This window comes from Pipistrellus hanaki, assembly GCF_964339955.1.
Source record: "Pipistrellus hanaki genome assembly, chromosome: 7".
Classification (NCBI taxonomy): domain Eukaryota; kingdom Metazoa; phylum Chordata; class Mammalia; order Chiroptera; family Vespertilionidae; genus Pipistrellus; species Pipistrellus hanaki.
This window is the reverse complement of record NC_140509.1, coordinates 70436715-70458061: the sequence shown is the minus strand read 5'-3', so window position 1 is coordinate 70458061 and position 21347 is coordinate 70436715. Positions and strand designations below refer to the sequence as shown.

Genomic DNA, 21347 nt, shown 5'->3' with positions numbered 1-21347 from the left:
ACTTTACGGGGGGAAGGGGGGGGAGGAGAGATCTTTTAAAAAAAATCATTGGTTATCACTATCAGTTATTTCTAGCTGATATTCAAGATCATTTTTTTCTTTGCTCTTTGCTTTACCTGTTACGTCTAAATAACCCAGTAGTTAATGACACCAGCCATTGACTCTATTTTAGATTTTAATCTGGGGCACTGCCAAGTCAGAGAAATGATAAAATCTTTTGTATATCAAGTTGCTGGTTTGTGCCAAAACATAGCAATCCCAGAGGATACTCTGTCTGGAATCTGTGGAGGAATCATCTACAAACCTTCCATTAACTCAGGCCTTCCAAAGAGCCTGGAAATGCTTGTGCGGTGAGGGTCAAGGGCTGAAAATGGATTTGCTGACTTCTAAAGGTCCAGCCCTGGCCCTGAGATTCCAAGATTCTATAAAAGGGCAGTAAATTAGGGTTTGGCTAGTATTTGCTGACTACTGGAGCCAGCACAAACATTTACTTGAGGCTTTTAAATCTGTAAGGGTACCCAATGGTTAGGTACAGTCATTCTGAATCTGAAAAAGCAAACAAGGCCACTGAAAAGGTTTCTAAATAAAGGGGGTGAGGGTGGGGGCACATCTCCTTTGTTTTCTCCAAGTAAACAATACAGATTTTAGAAATGCAAAATTTGACTCTCAGTAGTATTGATCCTTATAAACTATTTCAGTGCTTTATAAAAATAATAGCAACTCATACTTTTTGAAAAGTCCACACAGAGCTTTTAGACTATTTCATTAAAAAAAAAAAACACCACAAAGAAAAAGAAAAAAGGCCCAGACTTAACTGTGAAAACAGAAACGAAGTTAAATCTGCAAAAAATATTTAGCATTCCGTTATATAAAATATAAACCCCACATCTCTAAATAAAATGGCAAAGATAGAACCTTTGTAATTCCCTACCACAGTAATATGAGAGTGGTAGTTCAGAGCAAAGCCTGATGTTAAACATAACTATACAATATTACTAATTACAGAGTAATTTTACCAATAAATATTTTGGTTGAGGACTGCTTTGTCATCTTTGCAAGTATTTTTAGTTGAAAGCAAGTGGTTGGGTAGTACACATGGACATGGTTATGATTTTTAAAAATCTATTTTTAAAATCTGGTGACTGGATCGGTTTTCTAAATTCAATTCTTTAGAACTGGCAATTTAGAAAGGGTAAACCACAAGAATGTTACGTTAAAAAAGCAAAGGACCTAACAAGTTCACCAACTCAGATCGGCACAAAGTTAACCTGAAAACCTCCAAGCGCTCACAGATCTAATGTAGTCACTAAATGTAAAGACTGTACTTACTCTCCAAACACTGTAAGACCTATCTGAATTTCCTCGTTTTATGCTTACATAGTTATTTTTCCGGTGGGCCTCTCTTCAGATTTGTTCCCTAAATCTGAAAATGTGCTTCTTTCTACTTGGAATTCAATTTCAGATTTTAAGATACATACCCAGCTGTATACATACCCAGTTCAATATACAAACCTAGATGAAAATATTCCATAACAGCTTAAGTTTTTTATACAAGTTAGGTATAATTTTACTGAAATAAAATTCTAACTTTGGCAGAAACCGGTTTGGCTCAGTGGATAGAGCATCAGCCTGGGGACTGAAAGGTCCCGGGTTCGATTCACGTCAAAGGCATGTACCTTGGTTGACGGCACATCCCCAGTAAGGGGTGTGCAAGAGGCAGCTGATCTATATTTCTCTCTCACTGATGTTTCTAACTCTCTATCCCTCTCTGTTCCTCTCTGTAAAAAATCAATAAAATATTTATTTTTTTAAAAAAATTCTAACTTTGTTAAATGATTATTCTTTTTATGGCTTTTAATCATTGTAAGCATCCCTATCCAATTTAGATATCAAGAATTTGAGGTTGGGGGGCTCAACTCAGCCACATCTTTTCTCTGGAAGTTCTTTGCACACTGGGCTCTAGCTACTTCAAATACGGGTAAAAGATTAAAGAACTGTTATGACTAGGTCTTTCTTAAAGAGGGATGTTTTAAAAGGGAAAGAAACTGTCCCTTCCCGTTCCTCTATATGAGCAGCCTCTTGTTCTCAGCAGTCCTCCTGCACACAGACCACTACTGACTTCAGCAGGAATTCTGCCCAAGAAGTGGGGAAGATAGCATAGGATTAAATTAGCCTTAAATCCATGCCATTGTTGCAAGCCATCTCCACTTGTACAGTTCTCTAATAACCTCCAAGAGCAGATATCTGAGGGTTGATGGTAGTTCTTAAATTAAACCATAGGACTGATCACTCAAGCTGGCAGGTGACACAGCCAAGCTCTTCGAAAGTCGTGTCAGTCTGCTGAACATACGGGGTTCACCCTTATCACAATTCAAGATTGCATTGCAATGCAACTCCATCAGTGGCTGCAACAGCACACCAGTGATTTCCCACAGCCATGAGCCAGAGGGCTGAACCAGTTCAAAGACTGAGAAGTCTAAATCCCAGCTCCTGCGGCCAAAACAAAAAAACTGCCTCAGTTTCCCTCGAGTGTGAAATGCAAGGACACCGACTAAAATGCTAATTCTCAATACAGTAGTCTGGATATATAGAATGGATTCCAGTGAAAGAACAACAAAAACAAGGGGGAAAATAAAGAGTGAAGGAAGAAAAAGGGAAGCGGAAACCGTTTTTGGCTCAGTGGATAGAGCGTCAGCCTGCGGACTGAAGGGTCCCAGGTTCGATTCCGGTCAAGGGCATGTACCTTGGTTGTGGGCACATCCCCAGTGGGGGGTGTGCAAGAGGCAGCTGATCAATGATTCTCTCTCATGGATGTTTCTAACTCTCTATCCCTCTCTCTTCCTCTCTGTAAAAAAAAAAATCAATAAAATATATATTTTTTTAAGGAAAAGGGAAGAATAAAGGGGAAAAAAGAAAAAGAAGCTTTAAATAACTAACAAGAAGACACCTGGCACACACATGCCATTGCAGATGCAAGAGGTTCAAGAGACAGGAAGCGAAGTGATTCCGAAAAGGAAAAATACATCCTCAGCTCTTCTAGGTCCCCCCCTCTTCCCCCTCAAGGGCTCTTAAAGACAGGGCAGCAGTTGTGCGGAGGGGGGATTCCATTTAAGGCGTCCTCCGTCCCTAGGGAGGGCCCCATTCAAAGACCCCTCCCAAAAATAAGAGACTCTAGGCCAGAGTTCTTCTAACTTCCAAAAAAAAAAAAAAAAAAAAAAAAAGCCAAACCCACAGCCCTGACCTCAGAGATTAGCGATCTTGGGAAGCTTAAAGAGGGACGCCAGTCAGCAGACAGTCCCCGGCGGCTGCGGGGACAGAGCCCGGGGCCGGGGACGTGGTCCCGGACGCCCATCCCACCTCCGCCCGCTTCTCCCCCGCGTCCTTCCCCAGCAGCCCCCCGAAACGTGCTCCCAACCCTCTGCCTCCAGCCCCCCGAAACGTGCTCCCAACCCTCTGCCTCCAGCCCCCCGAAACGTGCTCCCAACCCTCTGCCTCCAGCCCCCCTAAACGTGCTCCCAACCCTCTGCCTCCAGCCCCCCGAAACGTGCTCCCAACCCTCTGCCTCCAGCCCCCCTAAACGTGCTCCCAACCCTCTGCCTCCAGCCCCGGAGGAGGGAGGAAAATGCCACCCGTGGGAAGAGGGCCTGGGTGGGTGAACGGCGAGGATCGGCGCTCCAAACGTGCGCCGGTCCCGGCATCCGCGCGGGCGGGCGCGGGCCGGACCGCGGGGCGCGTGGGGCGGGCGCGCGGCCCCACGGCCCCCACGGCGCCCACGCGTGCGGCGGCCCGGGAGGCGCGGCGGCGGCGGGGCCCCGCTTCCTCTCCCCGATCACAGCCCGCAGGCCGCCCCGGCGGGTCCCCGCACAGCGCCGGGCGGGCGGGCGGCCGGTACCCGCTCTCCTCCCGCCGCGCCCGGATGGAGCCGGATTCCTCCTCCGGCCGCTCCGCCGGGTCCGGGATGCGCGACCCCGAGCCCCCGGCGCCAGGCGGAGCCCGCACAGCCCTCTCCCCGCGCCCCTGCCTCTCCCGGCTACGGCGAGGCTTGGCCCCGGCCCCCGGGAGAGGGGACGAAGGGTCCACAGGGGAGCGGAGAAGCGAGTGTCCGGCCTGGAGCCACAGGACCCGGGCCCCGGAGAGGGATCGGGGTCCGGTAGACCGGGGGAGGGCAGGAGAGTGAGAGCCACAGAAAAAAACCCAAAGCCGGCCGCCCTCCCCCCCGGAGGGACCGTCCCGCCACCGCTTCCTGCCTGGGATCAGCTTCCCAGCTGCTGCCGGAGGACAAATCCGAGCCACCCCTGCAGCTCCGCCGGGACCCGTCCGTCGGCCCGGGTCCCCCCGCCGCAGGCCCGCCTCGGGCCCGCCATTCTGCCGCCTCCTTACCCGGACACCGCACCTCCGGAGCTCTCGCCGCGGGGACCGGTCCTGCTCCAGCCCCAGCCGCCCGCCCGCCTCCTCCTCCCTTCGGGTAGGTTTCAAATTGAAATTCCCTGGCTGGGGCCGTCCGCGAACTCGGGACGCCGGCCCCGCCCCCTCGCGGCGGAAGCCCCTCCCGCGCCCCCGCCGGACGCGCCCCCCGGCACGAAAACCCCCCTCGAGCCTGGCCACGCCCCCTACGGGCCACGCCCCTCGTCCCAGGCCACGCCCCCGGCCCGGCGCGGGCGGCCCCTCCCGCGGGGTTTCCTGGGACCGGTCGCCTGGTACCCCAGGCTGGAGGGACATCAGGTCCTCCTCGTTGCGCTGGATCACGACTGCTAATGCCTGTGTGCAAGGCGTTCTTAGCCCACGAATTCCAAACCTCATACGCCCTCGTGTCAACTTTTAAAACTTATTTTTCCCCAAGTAAAATCACTGACTACACGTTTATTGAACACCTATTGAGTGGCAGGCGAGGCTAGGCCCCAGAGGCCTGGGAATAAGGACAACTGAGTCCCTCTCAGCCTAGAGTGGAAGTGGTCACAGAAAGGGCATTGGAGAGGAACTGTTTTTCTTCCTGTGGGAGGAACAAGAGGAATTGGGGAAACCCCAGGGAGGAGGGGCTTTTCTGCTGAACCTAAAGTGTGAGTAGGATTTCTCCAGGCAGAGGCCTGGGAGCTGCGGCTGCACAGCAGGACATGGCTCAAGAGGCTGGAGACCTAGATTGAGGCCAAGTTTGGAAAGCACACACACACACACACACACGCACACGCACACGCACACACTCACACACACACATACCTCCTTCCCAGTCTTTTGTGTAATTACATGCTCTCGCATTTTACTTATTTCATCTTTTCTGAATGTGGCATGGCCAACAGGATGTGCAGGTCATGGCCTCCAGCATCTGCACCTCTTGTCCTTTGCCTCCTCACACCGCTATTGAAGTCTTTAGTGACTCCACCTTAGCCAACATAAAAATCTTCCTTTCTTTCCTAGGCATAACCTTTTCAAAAATTAACAATACCGAATGAAACCTCAGTTTCATAACAATGCCTTCCCTGGGTAGGATGCTTTTCGGTTAACAAAGCGCATTCACCTATTTTATCATTTGATCCTCACAATAGACTTATGAAGAAGGCAGGACAAGTATTATCTCCATTACATCAAAGAGGAAATTAAGAGTTGAGAAGATAAATTATTTGATAAGGTCCTCCTAGTAAGTAATAAAATAATAATTACTACCGTTTATTTGTGTGTTCTACGTGCTAGAGACATATGTTAAGTTATTTCATTCCCCATATGCTAAGTGCCCAAGTTAAACTTAATAAGATTTGCTGATACAGAAAGAAAACCTGATTAGATAGCAGTACTGGTAAAGAAAAGCCATGAATTTAATAAGACAATACTATTGGCAACTTTGAGACAGATTTATAATAAAACTTAAAAAACCTAAGCTTCAGGATCCCTTATTTTTACATGCTTTGAAACTAACTGTATATTTATCTTAATTTTTTTTTTATTAAAGAGAGTCCCTAAAGTCTTATAAGCTTTAGGACCCATAAAACCTTCATCTATTCCTGATGGAAACCCTTTAAAATGCTAATGCAAAATAATAACATAAATGTAGGCATAATTAATAAAACATAAAATATGCCTTTACCATAGGAAATGATATCCTACTATATTCTCTTAAAGCATGTGAATCACTTCCATATGCCACCTTTTAAGAGGAATATTGACAGGCTAAATTAAATCCTTAAATGGGTGACCTTGATAGCATGGAAACTAACAAGATTTCACCTAAAGAGATTATTAACAGTGATGAAAAGGTTGGTATCAAATTCTAAAGGTTACTCTGTGGAAGAAGAATTAGAAACTGTATTTTGGACACAGTCTTACATAGCCCCAACTTTTCAGTGGAATGGAGCTGATTCGGTGAGCACCTGGTAAGAACTGAAGGGAGAAAAATAAAGTTCCAGGAGCAATAAGGAAGTGAAGAAAACAGATGAAACATGGTACCATACAGATGTCGACAAACAACAGGTGGTAATCCAGGCAAGCAGGGAGGCCTAACTAAGTCAAGAAGGGTTTGGACAGACAAGCGGACAAAGTCCTAAACAGGTGATATCCAGTGATGTGAGCAAGCTGGAGCACTGGCATCATGGGACAGGGCTACCAGGCTGTGGGTCAAGGCCAGAACATTAATCTCTAGGAAAAGAAACATAAAAGCAAGGCTGCGTCTTCCCACAAGATAGAATTGAGCAACAGGCAAGGGACTGATACAAAGACTAGAGAGGAATCCAGATAGCAGCCTGAGAGTCACCACATCCAAATTTATCTTTGCAGCATCGATCCTGAGCAGCACCAACAAGCAAAGCTTGGCAATTTGAACTATAAATTTACCCAGGGCCTCCTTAGTGCCCTTTCTTACCCACTCATTGACATAAGCAGCTCTTTAAAAATCTGCATCTCACTGTACTGGTGATTCCTTTTTCATCTTTGTGACTTCTGGGTGTCAAGCCCAGCCAGGAGGAAGTATTCTAGTGGCTCTAGATTCACAACCTGCCCTTTCTCTACGTGGTCCACAGGCAGGATGACCTGCCAATACACTCTCATGTTCCCTCTGACTGCGGCAATCTCAAGCTTTGCTGGAAATCTATGCATTCCCAGTTCCAGGGGGAAGAAAGATGCCACAGAAATGCCTACAGGAGTAACACGATCACCTGGCCAGTCCTTGGAGCTGTGTTCAGTTATCTGTGGCTACATGACCTCAACACTTAACGACAGTCATTTTATTGCTCATAATTCTTTGGAGTAGGCATTGGAGTAGGGATCACCAGGATGGCTCTAAGTGGTGTCTGCTGGGAGGTGGCTCTAAGTGGTGCCTACTGGATGAAGGATCCAGGATGGCCTCACTCACATGTCTGGTAGCTGGTGCTGCCTGTTAACTGGGAGCCTAATTCCTCCTCTTCCATATTAACTCTTCTTTCCCAGGGGGTGTCTGTCTGTCTCTCTCTCACTCTCTCTCTCTCTCTCCCTCCCCCCCCCCCATGGTCTTTCTATAAATATATTTTTATTGATTTCAGAGAGAACCATCAATTATGAGAGAGTACCATTGATCGGCCACCTCCTGCATGCCCTACTTTTGGGACTGAGCCCATACCCAAGGCATATGCCCTGACCAGGAATTGAACTGTGACCTTCCAGTTCATAGGTTGACACTCAACCATTATGCCATGCCAGCTGAGCTCCACATGACCTTTTTGCAGGATAACCCAGACTTTTTTACATGGCACCTGGCTTCTGAGAAGATAAAAATAAAAGCTACAAGGCCTTTCAGACTTAGGCCCAGAAGTCACAGCATCACATACCAGTTCTGTTGTTCAAATCAAGTCAGAGAGCCGGACCCAATTCAAGGAGTGGGAGTCGTAGACTTCACCACTTGATAGGGAGAGTAGAACATGTGTGCAGAGAAGAAAAGCATTGTTGGCAGCCACCTCGGTAAACATTTCACCACAGAAGCCATGTTTTTCTAGTCTTATATCTAGTGCCCTTAAGCAAGCAACCCATCTGCAGTAAAGTGTTCCACAGATATTTTTTCCCCTCAAAAGTTAAGTGTCGTTTTCTATCTAAGTCACACTGAGTAATAATAATCTCCTTTTGAAAGGCCACTCCCAAATATTGATCACAGCAGGTATAAGCATCTGGAGCCTGCTAAACCAAGGTATCCTCTTGATTTGGGTTGGAGCTGTGCCATGCACACAGCCCTGCTTCAGCTGGCTCAGTGAAAGAAGAGAAAGAAGCCGGGCATGCTGGTTCCCATAGCTGCAGCAGAATCTCCACAGTTGCTCTCCATGGGATCTCATGGCCAATTGCTCCCCAGAGCTAAAAGCAGAAATAGAATGAAGTCCAATAAAAATCCCCCCAAAAAGTTACATTTGGAAAGGGTAAAACAAAGATGTATTATTTCAGTGTAACAATCCGAATGTCGTTTCGTACCAGGCCTCATGCCATGCTCTGGATATTCAAGAATGAATAACACTTTGTCCCTGCTGCGGTGGAGTTCACAGCCTGGTAGATAATAAAGTTGCTGAAAAGGAATCAGGAATTGTGGTTTCTATCTGTGCCCTGAAATAGTCCTCACTGCCTAAGTCCTCACAGCAGTCCTTGCCATTTTATGTAAAGTATATGTGAAATATGAGGATAAAACTATCTTTTGATATCAATATAAAAGCATCATTGAGTCAGTACCATTTTGTCGCAGTTCAATTCAAGCAATAGCATGGAGCAAGTTTATTAAAGTTTTATCTGACTGTGATTCTCAATGGTAAGTAAAGAAGGATCATAGGGGATTCCATGCGTGTCTGATCTTCAACAAGAAAGAGTTTAGAGCCTGACTGGCATGCTCAGTGGTTGAGTGTCAACATATGTACGAGGAGATCACGATTCAATTCCTGGTCAGGATACATGCCCAGATTGTGGGCTTGATCCTCAGTGTGGGGCATGCAGGAGGTAACCAATCAATGATTCTCTGTGATCATTTATGTTTTTTCTCTCTCTCTCTCCCTTCCTCTCTGAAATCAATCAAAAATATATATTTAGAAAGAAATGAAGAAAGAGAAAGAAGAAAGAAAAGAAAGGAAGGAAGGAAGGAAGGAAGGAAGGAAGGAAGGAAGGAAGGAAGGAAGGAAGGAAGGAAGGAAGGGAGGGAGAAAGAAAGAGAGAGAAAGAGCCGGGACCGGTTTGGCTCAATGGATAGAGCATCGGCTTGGGGACTGAAGGGTCCCGGTTTCGAGCCCGGTCAAGAGCATGTACCTTGGTTGCGGGCATATCCCCAGTAGGGGGTGTGCAAGAGGCAACTGATCGATGACTCTCTCTCATCGATGTTTCTAACTCTCTATCTCTCTCCCTTCCTCTCTGTACAAAATCAATAAAATATATTTTAAAAAAAAAAAGAAAAGAAAGAAAGAAAGAGAGAGAAAGAGAGGGAGGGATGGAGGGAGGAAAGGAGGAAGAGAGGGAGATAGAGTTTAGAGAGTCAGAAGGGTAGGCACTAGACCTAGAGTCTAAGGAAAAGAGGAATCAGTGGAAAGAACCTTATGGGCCTGGTTCCTCATTTTGCAGGGGGCAGACAGATGTCCTGTTATGGCAAATGACTGAGACAGAACCCCAAACTTTCATGAAAACGGACTGGCCTGGGACTCACTCCACAGGCCTGTGGTCAACAGACCTGCAGTTGCAAAGCTCTTTCCCAAACAGTGACTGCAGAGAGAGCTTGGTCAGGTGAAAAAGGAACACTGTACTTTCAGTTCCCACTTAATTAGATGTGGGAATCGGGGAGGCAAAATGGCCCGAAGCAGCGTCTTTGCACTTAGCTGGATAAGCAGAACTACCCCCACAATACCCTAGGAAACTTCTGATGTGGCGTGACAGTGAGAGCCAAATGCTTCGGGCACAGTGTGAGGAACCTGATTTCTAAGTAGCCTTGGCAAAGAGTGGTAAAAAGAATAAAAATAAAGAAGTCAACAACTACAGTAGTAGCAGAAGAAGAGACTGTTGACTAAAACCACCAAGAGAAAAATTATAAGACCAATCCCCTACGACTGGCTAGTTTTTATAATAGCCCCTGGAAATAATGGAGACAGTGAGATTGGAACTGGAATGTTGCAGTTTCTAAGCAAACAAATTCCTCCACTTGGCCATCTTAGGGGGTGGTCCTTCTTTTATTCAAAACAGATGTGTGGTAGAAAGTTGGTATTAACAAAATCCCTTTTTTTTGTGTTTTGTGGTGTGTGTTTTTTTCAACTTGGTTTTATGTGGTTCCCAGAGGCACAACTTCCTCAGTGTGTTCTGCTTATTGGAACACACTTAGGAAGGTAGGGATTTTCAGGTTTTGTGTATGCTATTGCTTCCTGTGATCCCACCCTCTCCAGAGGAATATCTTCCTGGAGAGAACAATCGCTGAGAAGAAACACACAGCCACAAATCATAGCAAGGGACTACTCAACCAGCCATATGCTTTATGAAGCCAGGGACCCAGGCTGCTTCGTGTGCCACTGCATTTTAGTTCCAAGCACAGTGGCTCATGTGGCCTTCTTCCGCAAATACTTGTTGAAAAAAATGAAAGTGACCATTAAAAATGAGTGAGGTAACTTCTTTTTCCCACATTTTAACAGATCTGGTTTTCAGAGAAAAACTCTTAGGACATACACCTAAAAATGATGATACCATACTTTTAAAACTTATTAAAATACATGGCTGAGCCTGATAGGTAAAATAATTGTATGAGGCCAAAATCTATGAGAATGAGCCAATTCAAAAAAAGGAGTGATGAAGTTATGCCCTGCATAAGAGCACCGAGTGACAGTGAAAAGGGAGGCAGGAGTTAGCCTACACTCAAGCGAGATGGCATTAGGGAACAATAGCTTAAGAATAATAAAAAGGAAGCAGATGAAGCTTTTTTTATTTTATTTATTCAGTTAAAAACATTTGTTTTAATTCAAAACCTACGTGTGTTTTATAGTGTTTGATAGAAAGACATTATAATGCTACAAAGCATTGCTAGAAGGACTGAGAAATGGACCACTGAAACACAACGAAATGTCCCAAAACACACCCACACATATATGGCCATTTGATTTATGGGAAAGGTGCCACTTCACATAAATAGAGAAAGGAGGGTCATGTCAATAAATGATACTGAGTCCATTAGATAGCTTTATAAGGAAAGAAATGAATCTTGATTATATAGATTATCTAGAATATATAAAGAGCACCAACAAATCAATAAAAATAAGCCTGAAAACTTAATGGAAAATGGGAAAAAGAGACATGGAAACTTCATAAAAAGAGGATACTCAAATGGTCAACAGACATATAAGGAGAAGTTCAATATCATTAGTGATCAGGGGAATGCACATCAAAATCACAGTGTTAAACCACTATATACCCACCAGAATGGCCCAAGTTAAAAAATAATGATATACTAAATGATAAGGATGGTGAGAGTACACATTGCTAATGTCAATTTGGAAAACTGTTTGGCAGTATATATTAAAATTGAACATATGCACATCTTATGTCTCCAAAATTCTACTCTGAGGAATATGTTTTAAAGCAATGGCTCCATAAATACACCAAGTTAGGAAATATTTGAGATCTTGCTCCCCAGCATATGCCATCAGTTTAGCTCAAACTCTATAAGATTTTTTTAAGTACACCAAGATAGGTATTCAATGTGCAAAGCAGCATTTTTCACAATAGTCCCTATAACAGACTACTAGTATATACATAAACAGTGTATGTATGGTATATTCACAAAATCAGTTCTATAACAAAAAAGTAAATGAATTATAGCTACAAGCAAATATATATGTACCTCAAAATATAATACTGAATTTAAAAAGTCTAATACAAAAGAATAGATAGAGTACAATTCTATTTATATAAAATTAAAAAAATAGGCAATCATGGAATATGGTTGATTTTGCTGGTAGGGTACTGGCAATGACCTATTTCCTCATAAGGAGAGTGGTTACACAAGTGTATTAACATTGCAAAAATGAATTGAGTGGTAAACTTATGACTTATGCACTTTTCTGTAAGTTATACTCTAAAAAGTCTAAAACAAAACAAAAATGTTAAGAAAAAATATGTGATTTCTCAGTATCTCTCTCTGTTTTAATTTTAGGCTTTCATAACAAGAAAGAATTAACCTCTCAGTCTGTGGATATTTGTCTTAAAATATTAAAATCAGTTTTACAATAGCATATATACTACCCTTAATATTTAATTCATTCAGAATGACTTGTCTCCTTAACCTGATAATTTTTACCAAGTAAATAACTATCAGTTTTATTTTTATTTTTATTAAATATATTTTTATTGATTTCAGAGAGAAGAGAGAGGGAGAGATAGAAACATCAATGATGAGAAAGAAACATTGGCCAGCTGCCTCCTGCACCCTTCTCCCCTAATGGGGATCAAGCCTGCAACACAGGCATGTGCCCTGACCAGGAATGGAACCCCTCAGTCCATAGGTGGACACTCACCCACTGAGCCATGCTGGCTGGGCTATTTTTTTTTAATAAAAATATTTTTAAGGAGCATGGTTGTCAAAAGTAAATATATTTTTGCATCTCAAAATTATACTTTTAGGTTTCTTATTTGAATAAGTATATTTAATATATTTCTCAAAAGCAGTTTTGCTTTGTATTCAGAAAAATCAATTACTGACTTTAATATAAATGTGATGAAAATGTATTCCTATCTATATGACCTCAATTCCATATATATATATATATATATATATATATATATATATATATAATTTTTAACAATATACCTGTGAATTGGATATGAATTTCTTGTGAGGAATCAATAAATTAGAATAATAGTATAATTAAGTTAGTGTACATGTACACATCTGAAAAAATAATATCCCTATCACATATGGGTTCTAAGTGAAGAATATTCTGTTTTAAATCACAAAATATGGGATACAAAGCATATGGCATAAATTATCTAGAAAAAGGAAGGTTTGTCCTACTATATTCTCCCCATTATACATTAAAGAAAAAGGATAGAAGACAAATCAAGACAAAAGTTAACTAGCTAAGAAAATTAAACATTATTTTTTCCCAGTTTGTGGCGTGGTGCCTTTGTTGGATCCCAGAACAATTTTAGTGAAGTGAATTCACAGAGGAAAGAATGAGAAACAAGACCCAATTACACAATGTAATAAAAACAACTGAACGCTACTTCTATGTACTAGTAAGTATTTAACCAATTGTTTGAAATACAATGGGGTTCATTCTAAACAGGTGGAATTTTCTACTACAATAATATTTACAATATAGGCCTCCTTTAAAGTTCTTTAAGCTGCACTCTAAGAGCCAGGTTAGTATAAGAGGATTGAAGTCTCAGTTCTCAACTGCTCTTACTGGCTTCGTGTTATTTTGTAAGTCCTTCTCTAGGGGGAAAAAAAAAAGCGTATTGATCAGTAGACTGGAAACAAGTTGTGCAATAGAGCTTCATCCACAAGTGTGATAAAAGTCCAAGTTCATCACACACCCAAATGACAATGGCTATCTGTGACACTCTCTGCTATACTATTACTTATTTAATTGTCAACTTGTCTTATTGCTGTTATTTGCTGCAGCCTTATGATATTGTCCAGCTTTAAAACAAAGAAAACAAGCTTTAAAAAATTTCCCTCCCACCTTCAGTCACAACTCTTTTTTATTTATTTCTATTTTGTTTGTTTAATTTTATACCAAATTTCTTTCTCTAACCCTCAGACTCTTCAGGATTTGGAGTATAACCATTATATCTGAGCACCTCCCTAATATTTCTCCACCCTTTTCTCCATTGCTTCCTTGTCTTTTACTAACTATTTGCTATTCATGTCTCCAACCTACAGATTTAGACTGTTTGCTTCTCACTGCACAAACTGACATTATCTCAAGTCCATTTAAATTGTTTAACTCTGTTGCCAGTGGTCTGTCAGTTGACAAGGCACCACACTTGACCCTTTGCACTAGAGAAAATATTCTTTGATGTCAATAAGACTTTTCAGCATATCAAGTTTGTTGACCAACTGGTAAACATTCAAAGGAAGAGACCGGAACATGAGAAGTCATTTTGTCATTATTTCTGTTTCATTTCCTTTATAATCTTACAGAAAAGTCTATAATCCTGTATTTGTTATGAGACTATAACCATGTAAACTACTGTACTTTGAAGTTATGACTTCAAAAAGGTTTCCAACATCATGAGGTCTAACAGGGCAGAGAAGACTTACTTTATTATAAGTCTTATTTAATCAGCAAAGAACTTTGATAATTTACAAGTTTCTAAACAAAATTATCTACACATCTGGAAGCTATTGAAGTACTGAGGAAGTTATGCCACAGTTACACTTAGAAAGGTATTTTTATTATAAATTCTTTCAAAGTAAGTCTGTGAAAAAGAAAACTAAATTACTAACCCATTTTCATTCAGATTTCTCATATTATTTAGGCTTCAACTTTTTAAATGGTGTGATTGAAATATAAGATTACTGCCGAAACCGGTTTGGCTCAGTGGATAGAGCGTCGGCCTGCAGACTCAAGGGACCCGGGTTCGATTCCAGTAAAGGGCATGTACTCTAGTTCTGGGCACGTCCCCAGTGGGGAGTGTGCAGGAGGCGGCTGATAGATGTTTCTGACTTTCTATCCCTCTCCCTTCCTCTCTGTAAAAAGTCAATAGAATATATATTTTTTTAAAAAGAAATATAAAATTACTCTTTGGGAGAGCAATGACTTAGTATTTATCATAAGATAGATATATAAAGGCTGACTTTAATAGTAATGTAAGTTACTATTTATATATATTTTGTTATGTGTTAAACGTATTAAAATATTACAGACAAGAAGTCAGAGTTAGCTTTACATACCAGTTCTACCATTTACGAATTGCATGAACTTAGGCAAGATTCATCAACTCAGAGCAATGATGTTCTCCTGTCTACAGCAGAGATGCCCTTACAACAGATGATTAATTAGTGTTATATTGTACTTAGAAGTACCTAGCACAGTTCCTGGCACTGAACCTGTGCTCAGTAAATGTTTCCTTCCTGCCTTGGCAGGTGTGGGTCAATGGTTGAGCATTGATCCATGAATGAGGAGGTCATGATTCAATTCCCAGTCAGGGCCCGGGTTGTAGACTCATCCCCAGTGGGAAATGTGCAAGAGGCAGCGGATCAATGATTCTCTCTCATTGTTGATGTTTCTATCTCTCTCTCCCTCTCCCCTCCTCTTTGAAATAAGTAAAAATATATTTTTAAAAATAAAGTAAGTTTTAAAAAAATAAATGTTTCCTTCCTTCTTTTTCTTCTCTTCTATTTAACCTCTTCTTCCCTTTCACCACTGGTGTCAATATGTTACACTGGCTTTCAGCTTCAGGGTCTAAGAAGATGGTGAATGAAAGTTTTTAAAAACTTCCCACATACTCTCTGTTTTTCCATTGATGCCAACTGTTTAAAATACTAGAAATCCTCAAGAGGGCTCTGTGTTTATTTCATGGTCAGGACTGTAGGGGAAAAGCTGTGAGAGTTTATTTCCTTTGGCTGTAGGTCATAGATAAAGAAAACCCATCTATTGAGCCTTATTCTGAGTCATACACTACTTTAAGATTTATACCATTTGCTCATTTTTATCCTAATACTAGTCAGGTCTGCTTGATTCTAAAGTTCATGGTGTTGCTCATAATGTTGTAGTAAGCCTTTATAGACGTGCTTGAGAAACAAATGATTTTGTATAGTGTTTGGAGGAAAATGCATGTTGAGTGCTAAACCGCTAACTTACAAGTAGAGGCAGAGAGTTAGAACAGATCTGGGTGGGGTGCTATTTAAAAATCAAAACTAAATGGGGAGGAGCCAAAGCATGACAATTATCTGCTTGCTTAACAATTATCTGTCCATAGTTTCCCATGTCACTTGGAAAAGAGCCAAAGTGTTGCTGTGTTCTACAAAGAATCACAGGGTTTGGCCCACCCACACTTCTCTGTCCTCATGCCCTGATGCTCTGTCATTCTCTTATTCCACTTCAGCCTCACTGGTCCTCTTACTCTTCCTGGAACACACATTCATAACTACTTCAGGTAGATCCTTTCACACTTGCTGAAGTGTGAAAGGATCTACCTCAGCTATATACAAGACTTGCTCTTTCTCTTCCTTCAGATCTTTATTCAGATGCTACCTCCTCAGACAGTTATTCTCTCACTATAATATTACACCATCTCTCTCTTTCTCTTACCCATCTATTCCTTCTCTGCTTTATTTTTTCTCGGGGCTCTTATCACCATCTAACATCTTTTAAATTTTACTTGTTTATCTTTATTTTTAACTTTCCTGACTAGAATATGAGTTCCATAAGAACAGCAACTCTTACTAGTTTTATACCCTAGACCCGTGGTCAGCAAACTGCAGCTCGTGAGCTACGTGAGGCTCTTTGACCCCTTGAGTGTGGCTCCTCCACAAAATACCACAGCCTGGCGTTAAAAGAAGTTTAAGTTTAAAAAATTTGGCTTTCAAAAGAAATTTTAATCATTGTATTGATATTTGGCTCTGTGGACAATTGAGTTTGCCGACCACTGCCCTAGTCGTAAAATGGTGCTTGCATATAGCAGTCACCTGATGAATAAATAAATATACTTTGAACCAACAGAGGGATAATTAAAAAGCCATGGTGTGGCCCAACAAATGGATAATTTCGAAGCCATGGTGTGGCTTAAACATCTATACTCATTATGACTATCAGACACACCTCTTTGAATGGCACTGCTTCTAGTGAAAACTCATTCTGATGTTTAACTCTGGCCAGTGGGAAAACACCTCCTCAAGTACAGCCTCATATACTTGGGCGAAGATTCTTCAAGGTCCAAACCAAGTAGGGAAAGAAAGGGAAGCTTCTAGAATTCCTCAGTCAAATCAGAAGATAAGGACGAAATGCAGGGTGCAAATTAAAAACACAGGGTGCAGGCCCCACCCCCATTCACACACAGTGGCGTCACTATTGGTAGGCAAGGGTCAAAAATTAGGGGAAAAGAGGCCCCTGATTTGGACTAAACAAGCATTTAAAGATCACACAATTTCTTTCTGAATAAAGAGAGACTGTCAATCACAAAAGCCACTTCACTGAGGCAAACTACCTTGATGTGGGAGAGAAATATGGAAGGAAATTTTATCACCGGAGGACAGCAGGACTCCAAGGTATTCTGTGCAAGTCATCATAAATCTGATTGTTATAGACCATTTCTGTCTCTTCTCTTTATTCACTCATGTAACGCTACAATTTTTCCATAGCATAAAATCTGGTCTTCAGGGAGAGTTTAGTAAACAGCCTGGGGAAGAATGTTCCAATGACCCAATTGTTTATGTATACTCCATTGCCTCGTACCACTGATCTGTAACTGAAGAGCTGTCTGCAAAGAAAACGTTGGAATCATGAGCTATGTTTTTTCTCATGTACATTCAATATAATTTTTGAGAAAATGTTATCATGGAAAAAGATGTCTTGAGAGAGTGGCAGAAAGGTAGAGAGGATGTGGGAAGAGAGGGAGGGAGGGAGAGAGGGAGAGGGAGAGGGAGAGGGAGAGGGAGAGGGAGAGGGAGAGGGAGAGGGAGAGGGAGAGGGAGAGGGAGAGGGAGAGAGAGAGAGAGAGAGAGAGAGAGAGAGAGAGAGAGAGAGAGAGAGAGATGGAAGCATGAGCAAGAGATTAATGAGGTTAATAGCAAGCACAAAAAGAGAGGCATTATCCAAATTTGAAAGGAGTAGACTTTGGATAAGTTGACAGGAGGAAAAAGGAAGTTGATGACAGTTAATCTACAGGAAATTCTTTTGCCCTGGAATTATCTTACTACATGTACCGTTTACTGCCCTTAAAAGAACTAATTATGTGATTTTCTTCAGTTTGAACAAATCCTTTTTTTATACTGCTCCTATGGCAAGATGATAGCTTGAATCAGAAATTCCAAGAGCATAATAACCTCCATCCTTTAAAGCACATACTCCAACATTATGCTAATCACAGGTTGATTATCTTTAAAGCTGAGAACTACTTTTGACAACTAAAAAAATCCATAGCTATGGTACCAAAGTAAAGTGATGATATTATCATTGTTTTATTATCAAGAATAAATTTTTATTCCAAATTTTTCAGAGAAATAAATTTTAAACAGAGAAAGCCTTAGTTTCCCTTTAAAAGGCTTGAACATGCTTACTGACATTGAAAAAAAAACTTAAAAATGCCCATTATAGTCATCACTTTATAGTGAGTTAAGGCTGCTGATACATTCTAAAATTCTTCGTTAAATGGGAGTTTTCTTTCGCCATTGCCAATCTACCTATCTACTGCTAGAAGTGTGGTAGCCCTCACAACTACAGAGCAGCTTAAATCTTCAATCAGAAGCATCACAGTGATAAAGAGGAGATTTTGCTTTGTTTTGTTTTATTGTGGTAAATATATATCACATAAAGTTGACCCCTGTCACCATTTATAAGGGCACAATTCAGTGGCATTACATATATTCACAATGTTGTGCAACCATCATCACCATCCATTTCCAGAATTCTTCCATCATCCCTAACATAAGCATTGTACCCATTAAGTACCAACTCCCCCCTCCCCCCTCCCACCCAGTTCCTGGTAATCTCTAATCTGCTTTCTGTCTTTATGAATTTGCCTCTCCTAGGTACCTCATAATAGTGGAACCATACTGGATATGATCTTTTGTACCTGGTGCCTTTTACTCAGCATAATGTTTTTATGGTTCATTGTGGGTGTATCAGTATTTTATTCTTTTGTAAGGCCGAATAATATTCTATTGTGTGCATATAGACACCAGAAATTGTTTAGCTATTCATCTGCTGATAGACATTGGGCTTGTGTCTACCTTTTGGCTATTGTGAAAAATGCTCTGAACATTGGTGTACAATGTTTTTGTTTTAAAATATGATGGTGTTTGTTATCTCCTGAGTAAACTTTTCAAATTAAGTCCTGCTTGGCCTGTTGGGAAATACAGCCCCACAATAAACCTTTAGCTAAGATTATTTAGTAAGTCCCTTTTATAAGTCTCTGTTTATCAAGATACAAAACTTACAGCAGACTGCAGGCAATTTTGCAAAGGCTCATGTAGGGCCGTAACCTGTACCTCTGAGGCTGCATATTAGAATTTTAAAAATACTGATGCCTCAGTGCCTGCACCAGTACCACCAAATTATGCTCTGTAAGTAGGTTAATGCATTGGTATTTTTCAATCACCCCCCCCCCCAAACCCACCCCCTCCATTCCCACCTCCACTGCTTTTGTGATTCTATTGTACAACCATGGTTGAGAATCTCTGATCCAGGGCAATCTGGTATCAATCATCAGAGCAGCAAGTCTAAATTAGGTTCCCATTGGAGACCTCAGAGAACTAAGAGGGAATCTTGTTTTTTAAATTAAAAAAAATATATATTTTTTTTATAGATTTTAGAGAGGAAGGGAGTGAGAGATAGAAACATCAATGAGGAGAGAACATCAGTGACTGGCTGCCTCCTGCACGCCCCACACTGGGGATAGATCGGCAACCCAGGCACGTGCCCTGGCCAGGAATCGAACCCTGACCTCCTGGGTTCATAGATCAATGCTCAACCACTGAGCAACACCGGCTGGGCGGGAATCTTATTTTATACCCCATGTCCTCTACAATAATATCACTCAGATCCTAAAAAATTGTTAATAAAGGGGATTTTCCCACTAGTCATGACTACCAATACCAGGCTTGGACCAGAGCACTAGAGGATGAGTAGTGGCTTCTGAGGCCAGGATAGTTGTGCCAACAAAAATGAGGTAGTGAATCCCCAAGGGGAATGTCTTGTCCTGTTTTATGGACTGAATTTTTGTGTCCTCCTTAAACTCATATATTTAAGCAATAACCCCCAGAGTACTGGTATTTGCTGATGGGGAGATAATTAGGGTTACATGAGGTTATGAGGATAGGACTCTAGTGGGAAAGGATCAATGCCCTTGTTAAAAACAAAAAACAAAAAAACAAGTAATCTCTAATCCCTCTCTGATTAGAGAGGGGAAAGGCCATGTGAGGACACAGCAAGAAGGTGACCGTCTTCAGCCAGGAAGAGAGCTCACACCAGGAACTGACCCTACCAGACTTTGATCTGGGACTTCCGAACTGTGAGAAAATAAATTATGTTGTTTAAATCACTCAGTCTGTGATATTTTCTTATGGTAGCCCGAGCAGAATAAGACACTCTGAGTGCCCTACCCATGCTCATAGCAGAGCCTGCATAAAAGAATAAAGGAGAAAAAGCCAATAAAAGCATATTGCCTTGCCAAGACCTTCCAAGGAGCCTCAGAGTTGCCCATTAAAGGAAGGAAGAGGAGAGCATTTGAACTCATTGGCTCCTGTCCCACACTAGCCAAAGCTGTCCCATGGGCCATTAATTTCTTCACACTTCCAGTATGCACTTCCTTGAATGTCAGGTAGGTCCAGACAGAAGTCTCACCTCATGCTATCTTGGATGCCTCAGGGTAAACACTGAAGTTAATGCAATTGAAGCAAGATCCTGTCAGGCAATAACTGGGAGAACGATCTGCTACAGCAGATGGGAGTGAAAAATGAGCAAAAGAATGTGAGGCAGAAAACAAGAGATGTTCAGTGCAGGGAATTTCTGGAAACTCTAGCCAGGCCTGTGAGTTACAGCTCCCACCCCAAGGACCAGTCACAGCTTGAACTTGAAGATCTTTCCTCCATTCCAACCCTTGGATGGCTAGAATTTGTCTTTATTAAGAAACCTGATAGCTTTTCTCACAGTACAACATTTATTTACTTCCTATCATACTATCCATAAGTGACACATACTTTTAGAAATACTGATGTGATGGTTAATTTGATGTGTCAGCTTGACAGGACCACAAGATGCCCAGATATTTGACCAAATATTTCTGTGTATGCCCATGGTGGTGTTTCTGGATGAGATGAGCATTTGAATCAGGAGATTGAATAAAGCAGATTGCCCTCCCCAATGCTAGTGGGTATCATATCAGTCTGAAGAAGGGCCTTATAAAGCAAAGGAAAGAATTTGCTTGTCTTGCCTGACTGTTGAGCTGGGACATCAGTCTTCTCTTACTCTCAAACTAGGACTTCTATCACTGGCACTCAAGTTTTCAAACATGGACTGAAACTGCACTGAGCTCTTTCCAGCTTGACAACTGCAGACCATGGGACTTCTCTGCCTCCATAATTGCATCAGCCAATTCCTTCTTAAAAAAAAAATAGCAAACACACATTTTATATATTTATATACATATAAATCTCATATACTTATCCTATATAATAGAAGGGTAACATGCAAATCAACCGAATGGTGGAATGACTGGTCACTATGATG

At 41.8% G+C, this 21347-nt stretch overlaps 1 protein-coding gene across 12 annotated transcripts in view; it reads right to left on the bottom strand.

Moving 5' to 3' along the window:
* The window catches only part of EPB41L2 (erythrocyte membrane protein band 4.1 like 2), a 160781-nt gene extending 156239 nt beyond the window's left edge, over nt 1–4542 (bottom strand). For 11 of the 12 annotated variants that reach the window (XM_084889569.1, XM_084889577.1, XM_084889575.1 and 8 more), the window contains exon 1: nt 4381–4538. The gene's annotated coding sequence lies outside the window, so the exon portion shown is untranslated. Of the gene's footprint in view, nt 1–4380 lie in introns of all 12 variants that reach the window. The other variant, XM_084889580.1, reaches the window with a different exon arrangement.
* Nucleotides 4543–21347: the final 16805 nt, after the last annotated feature.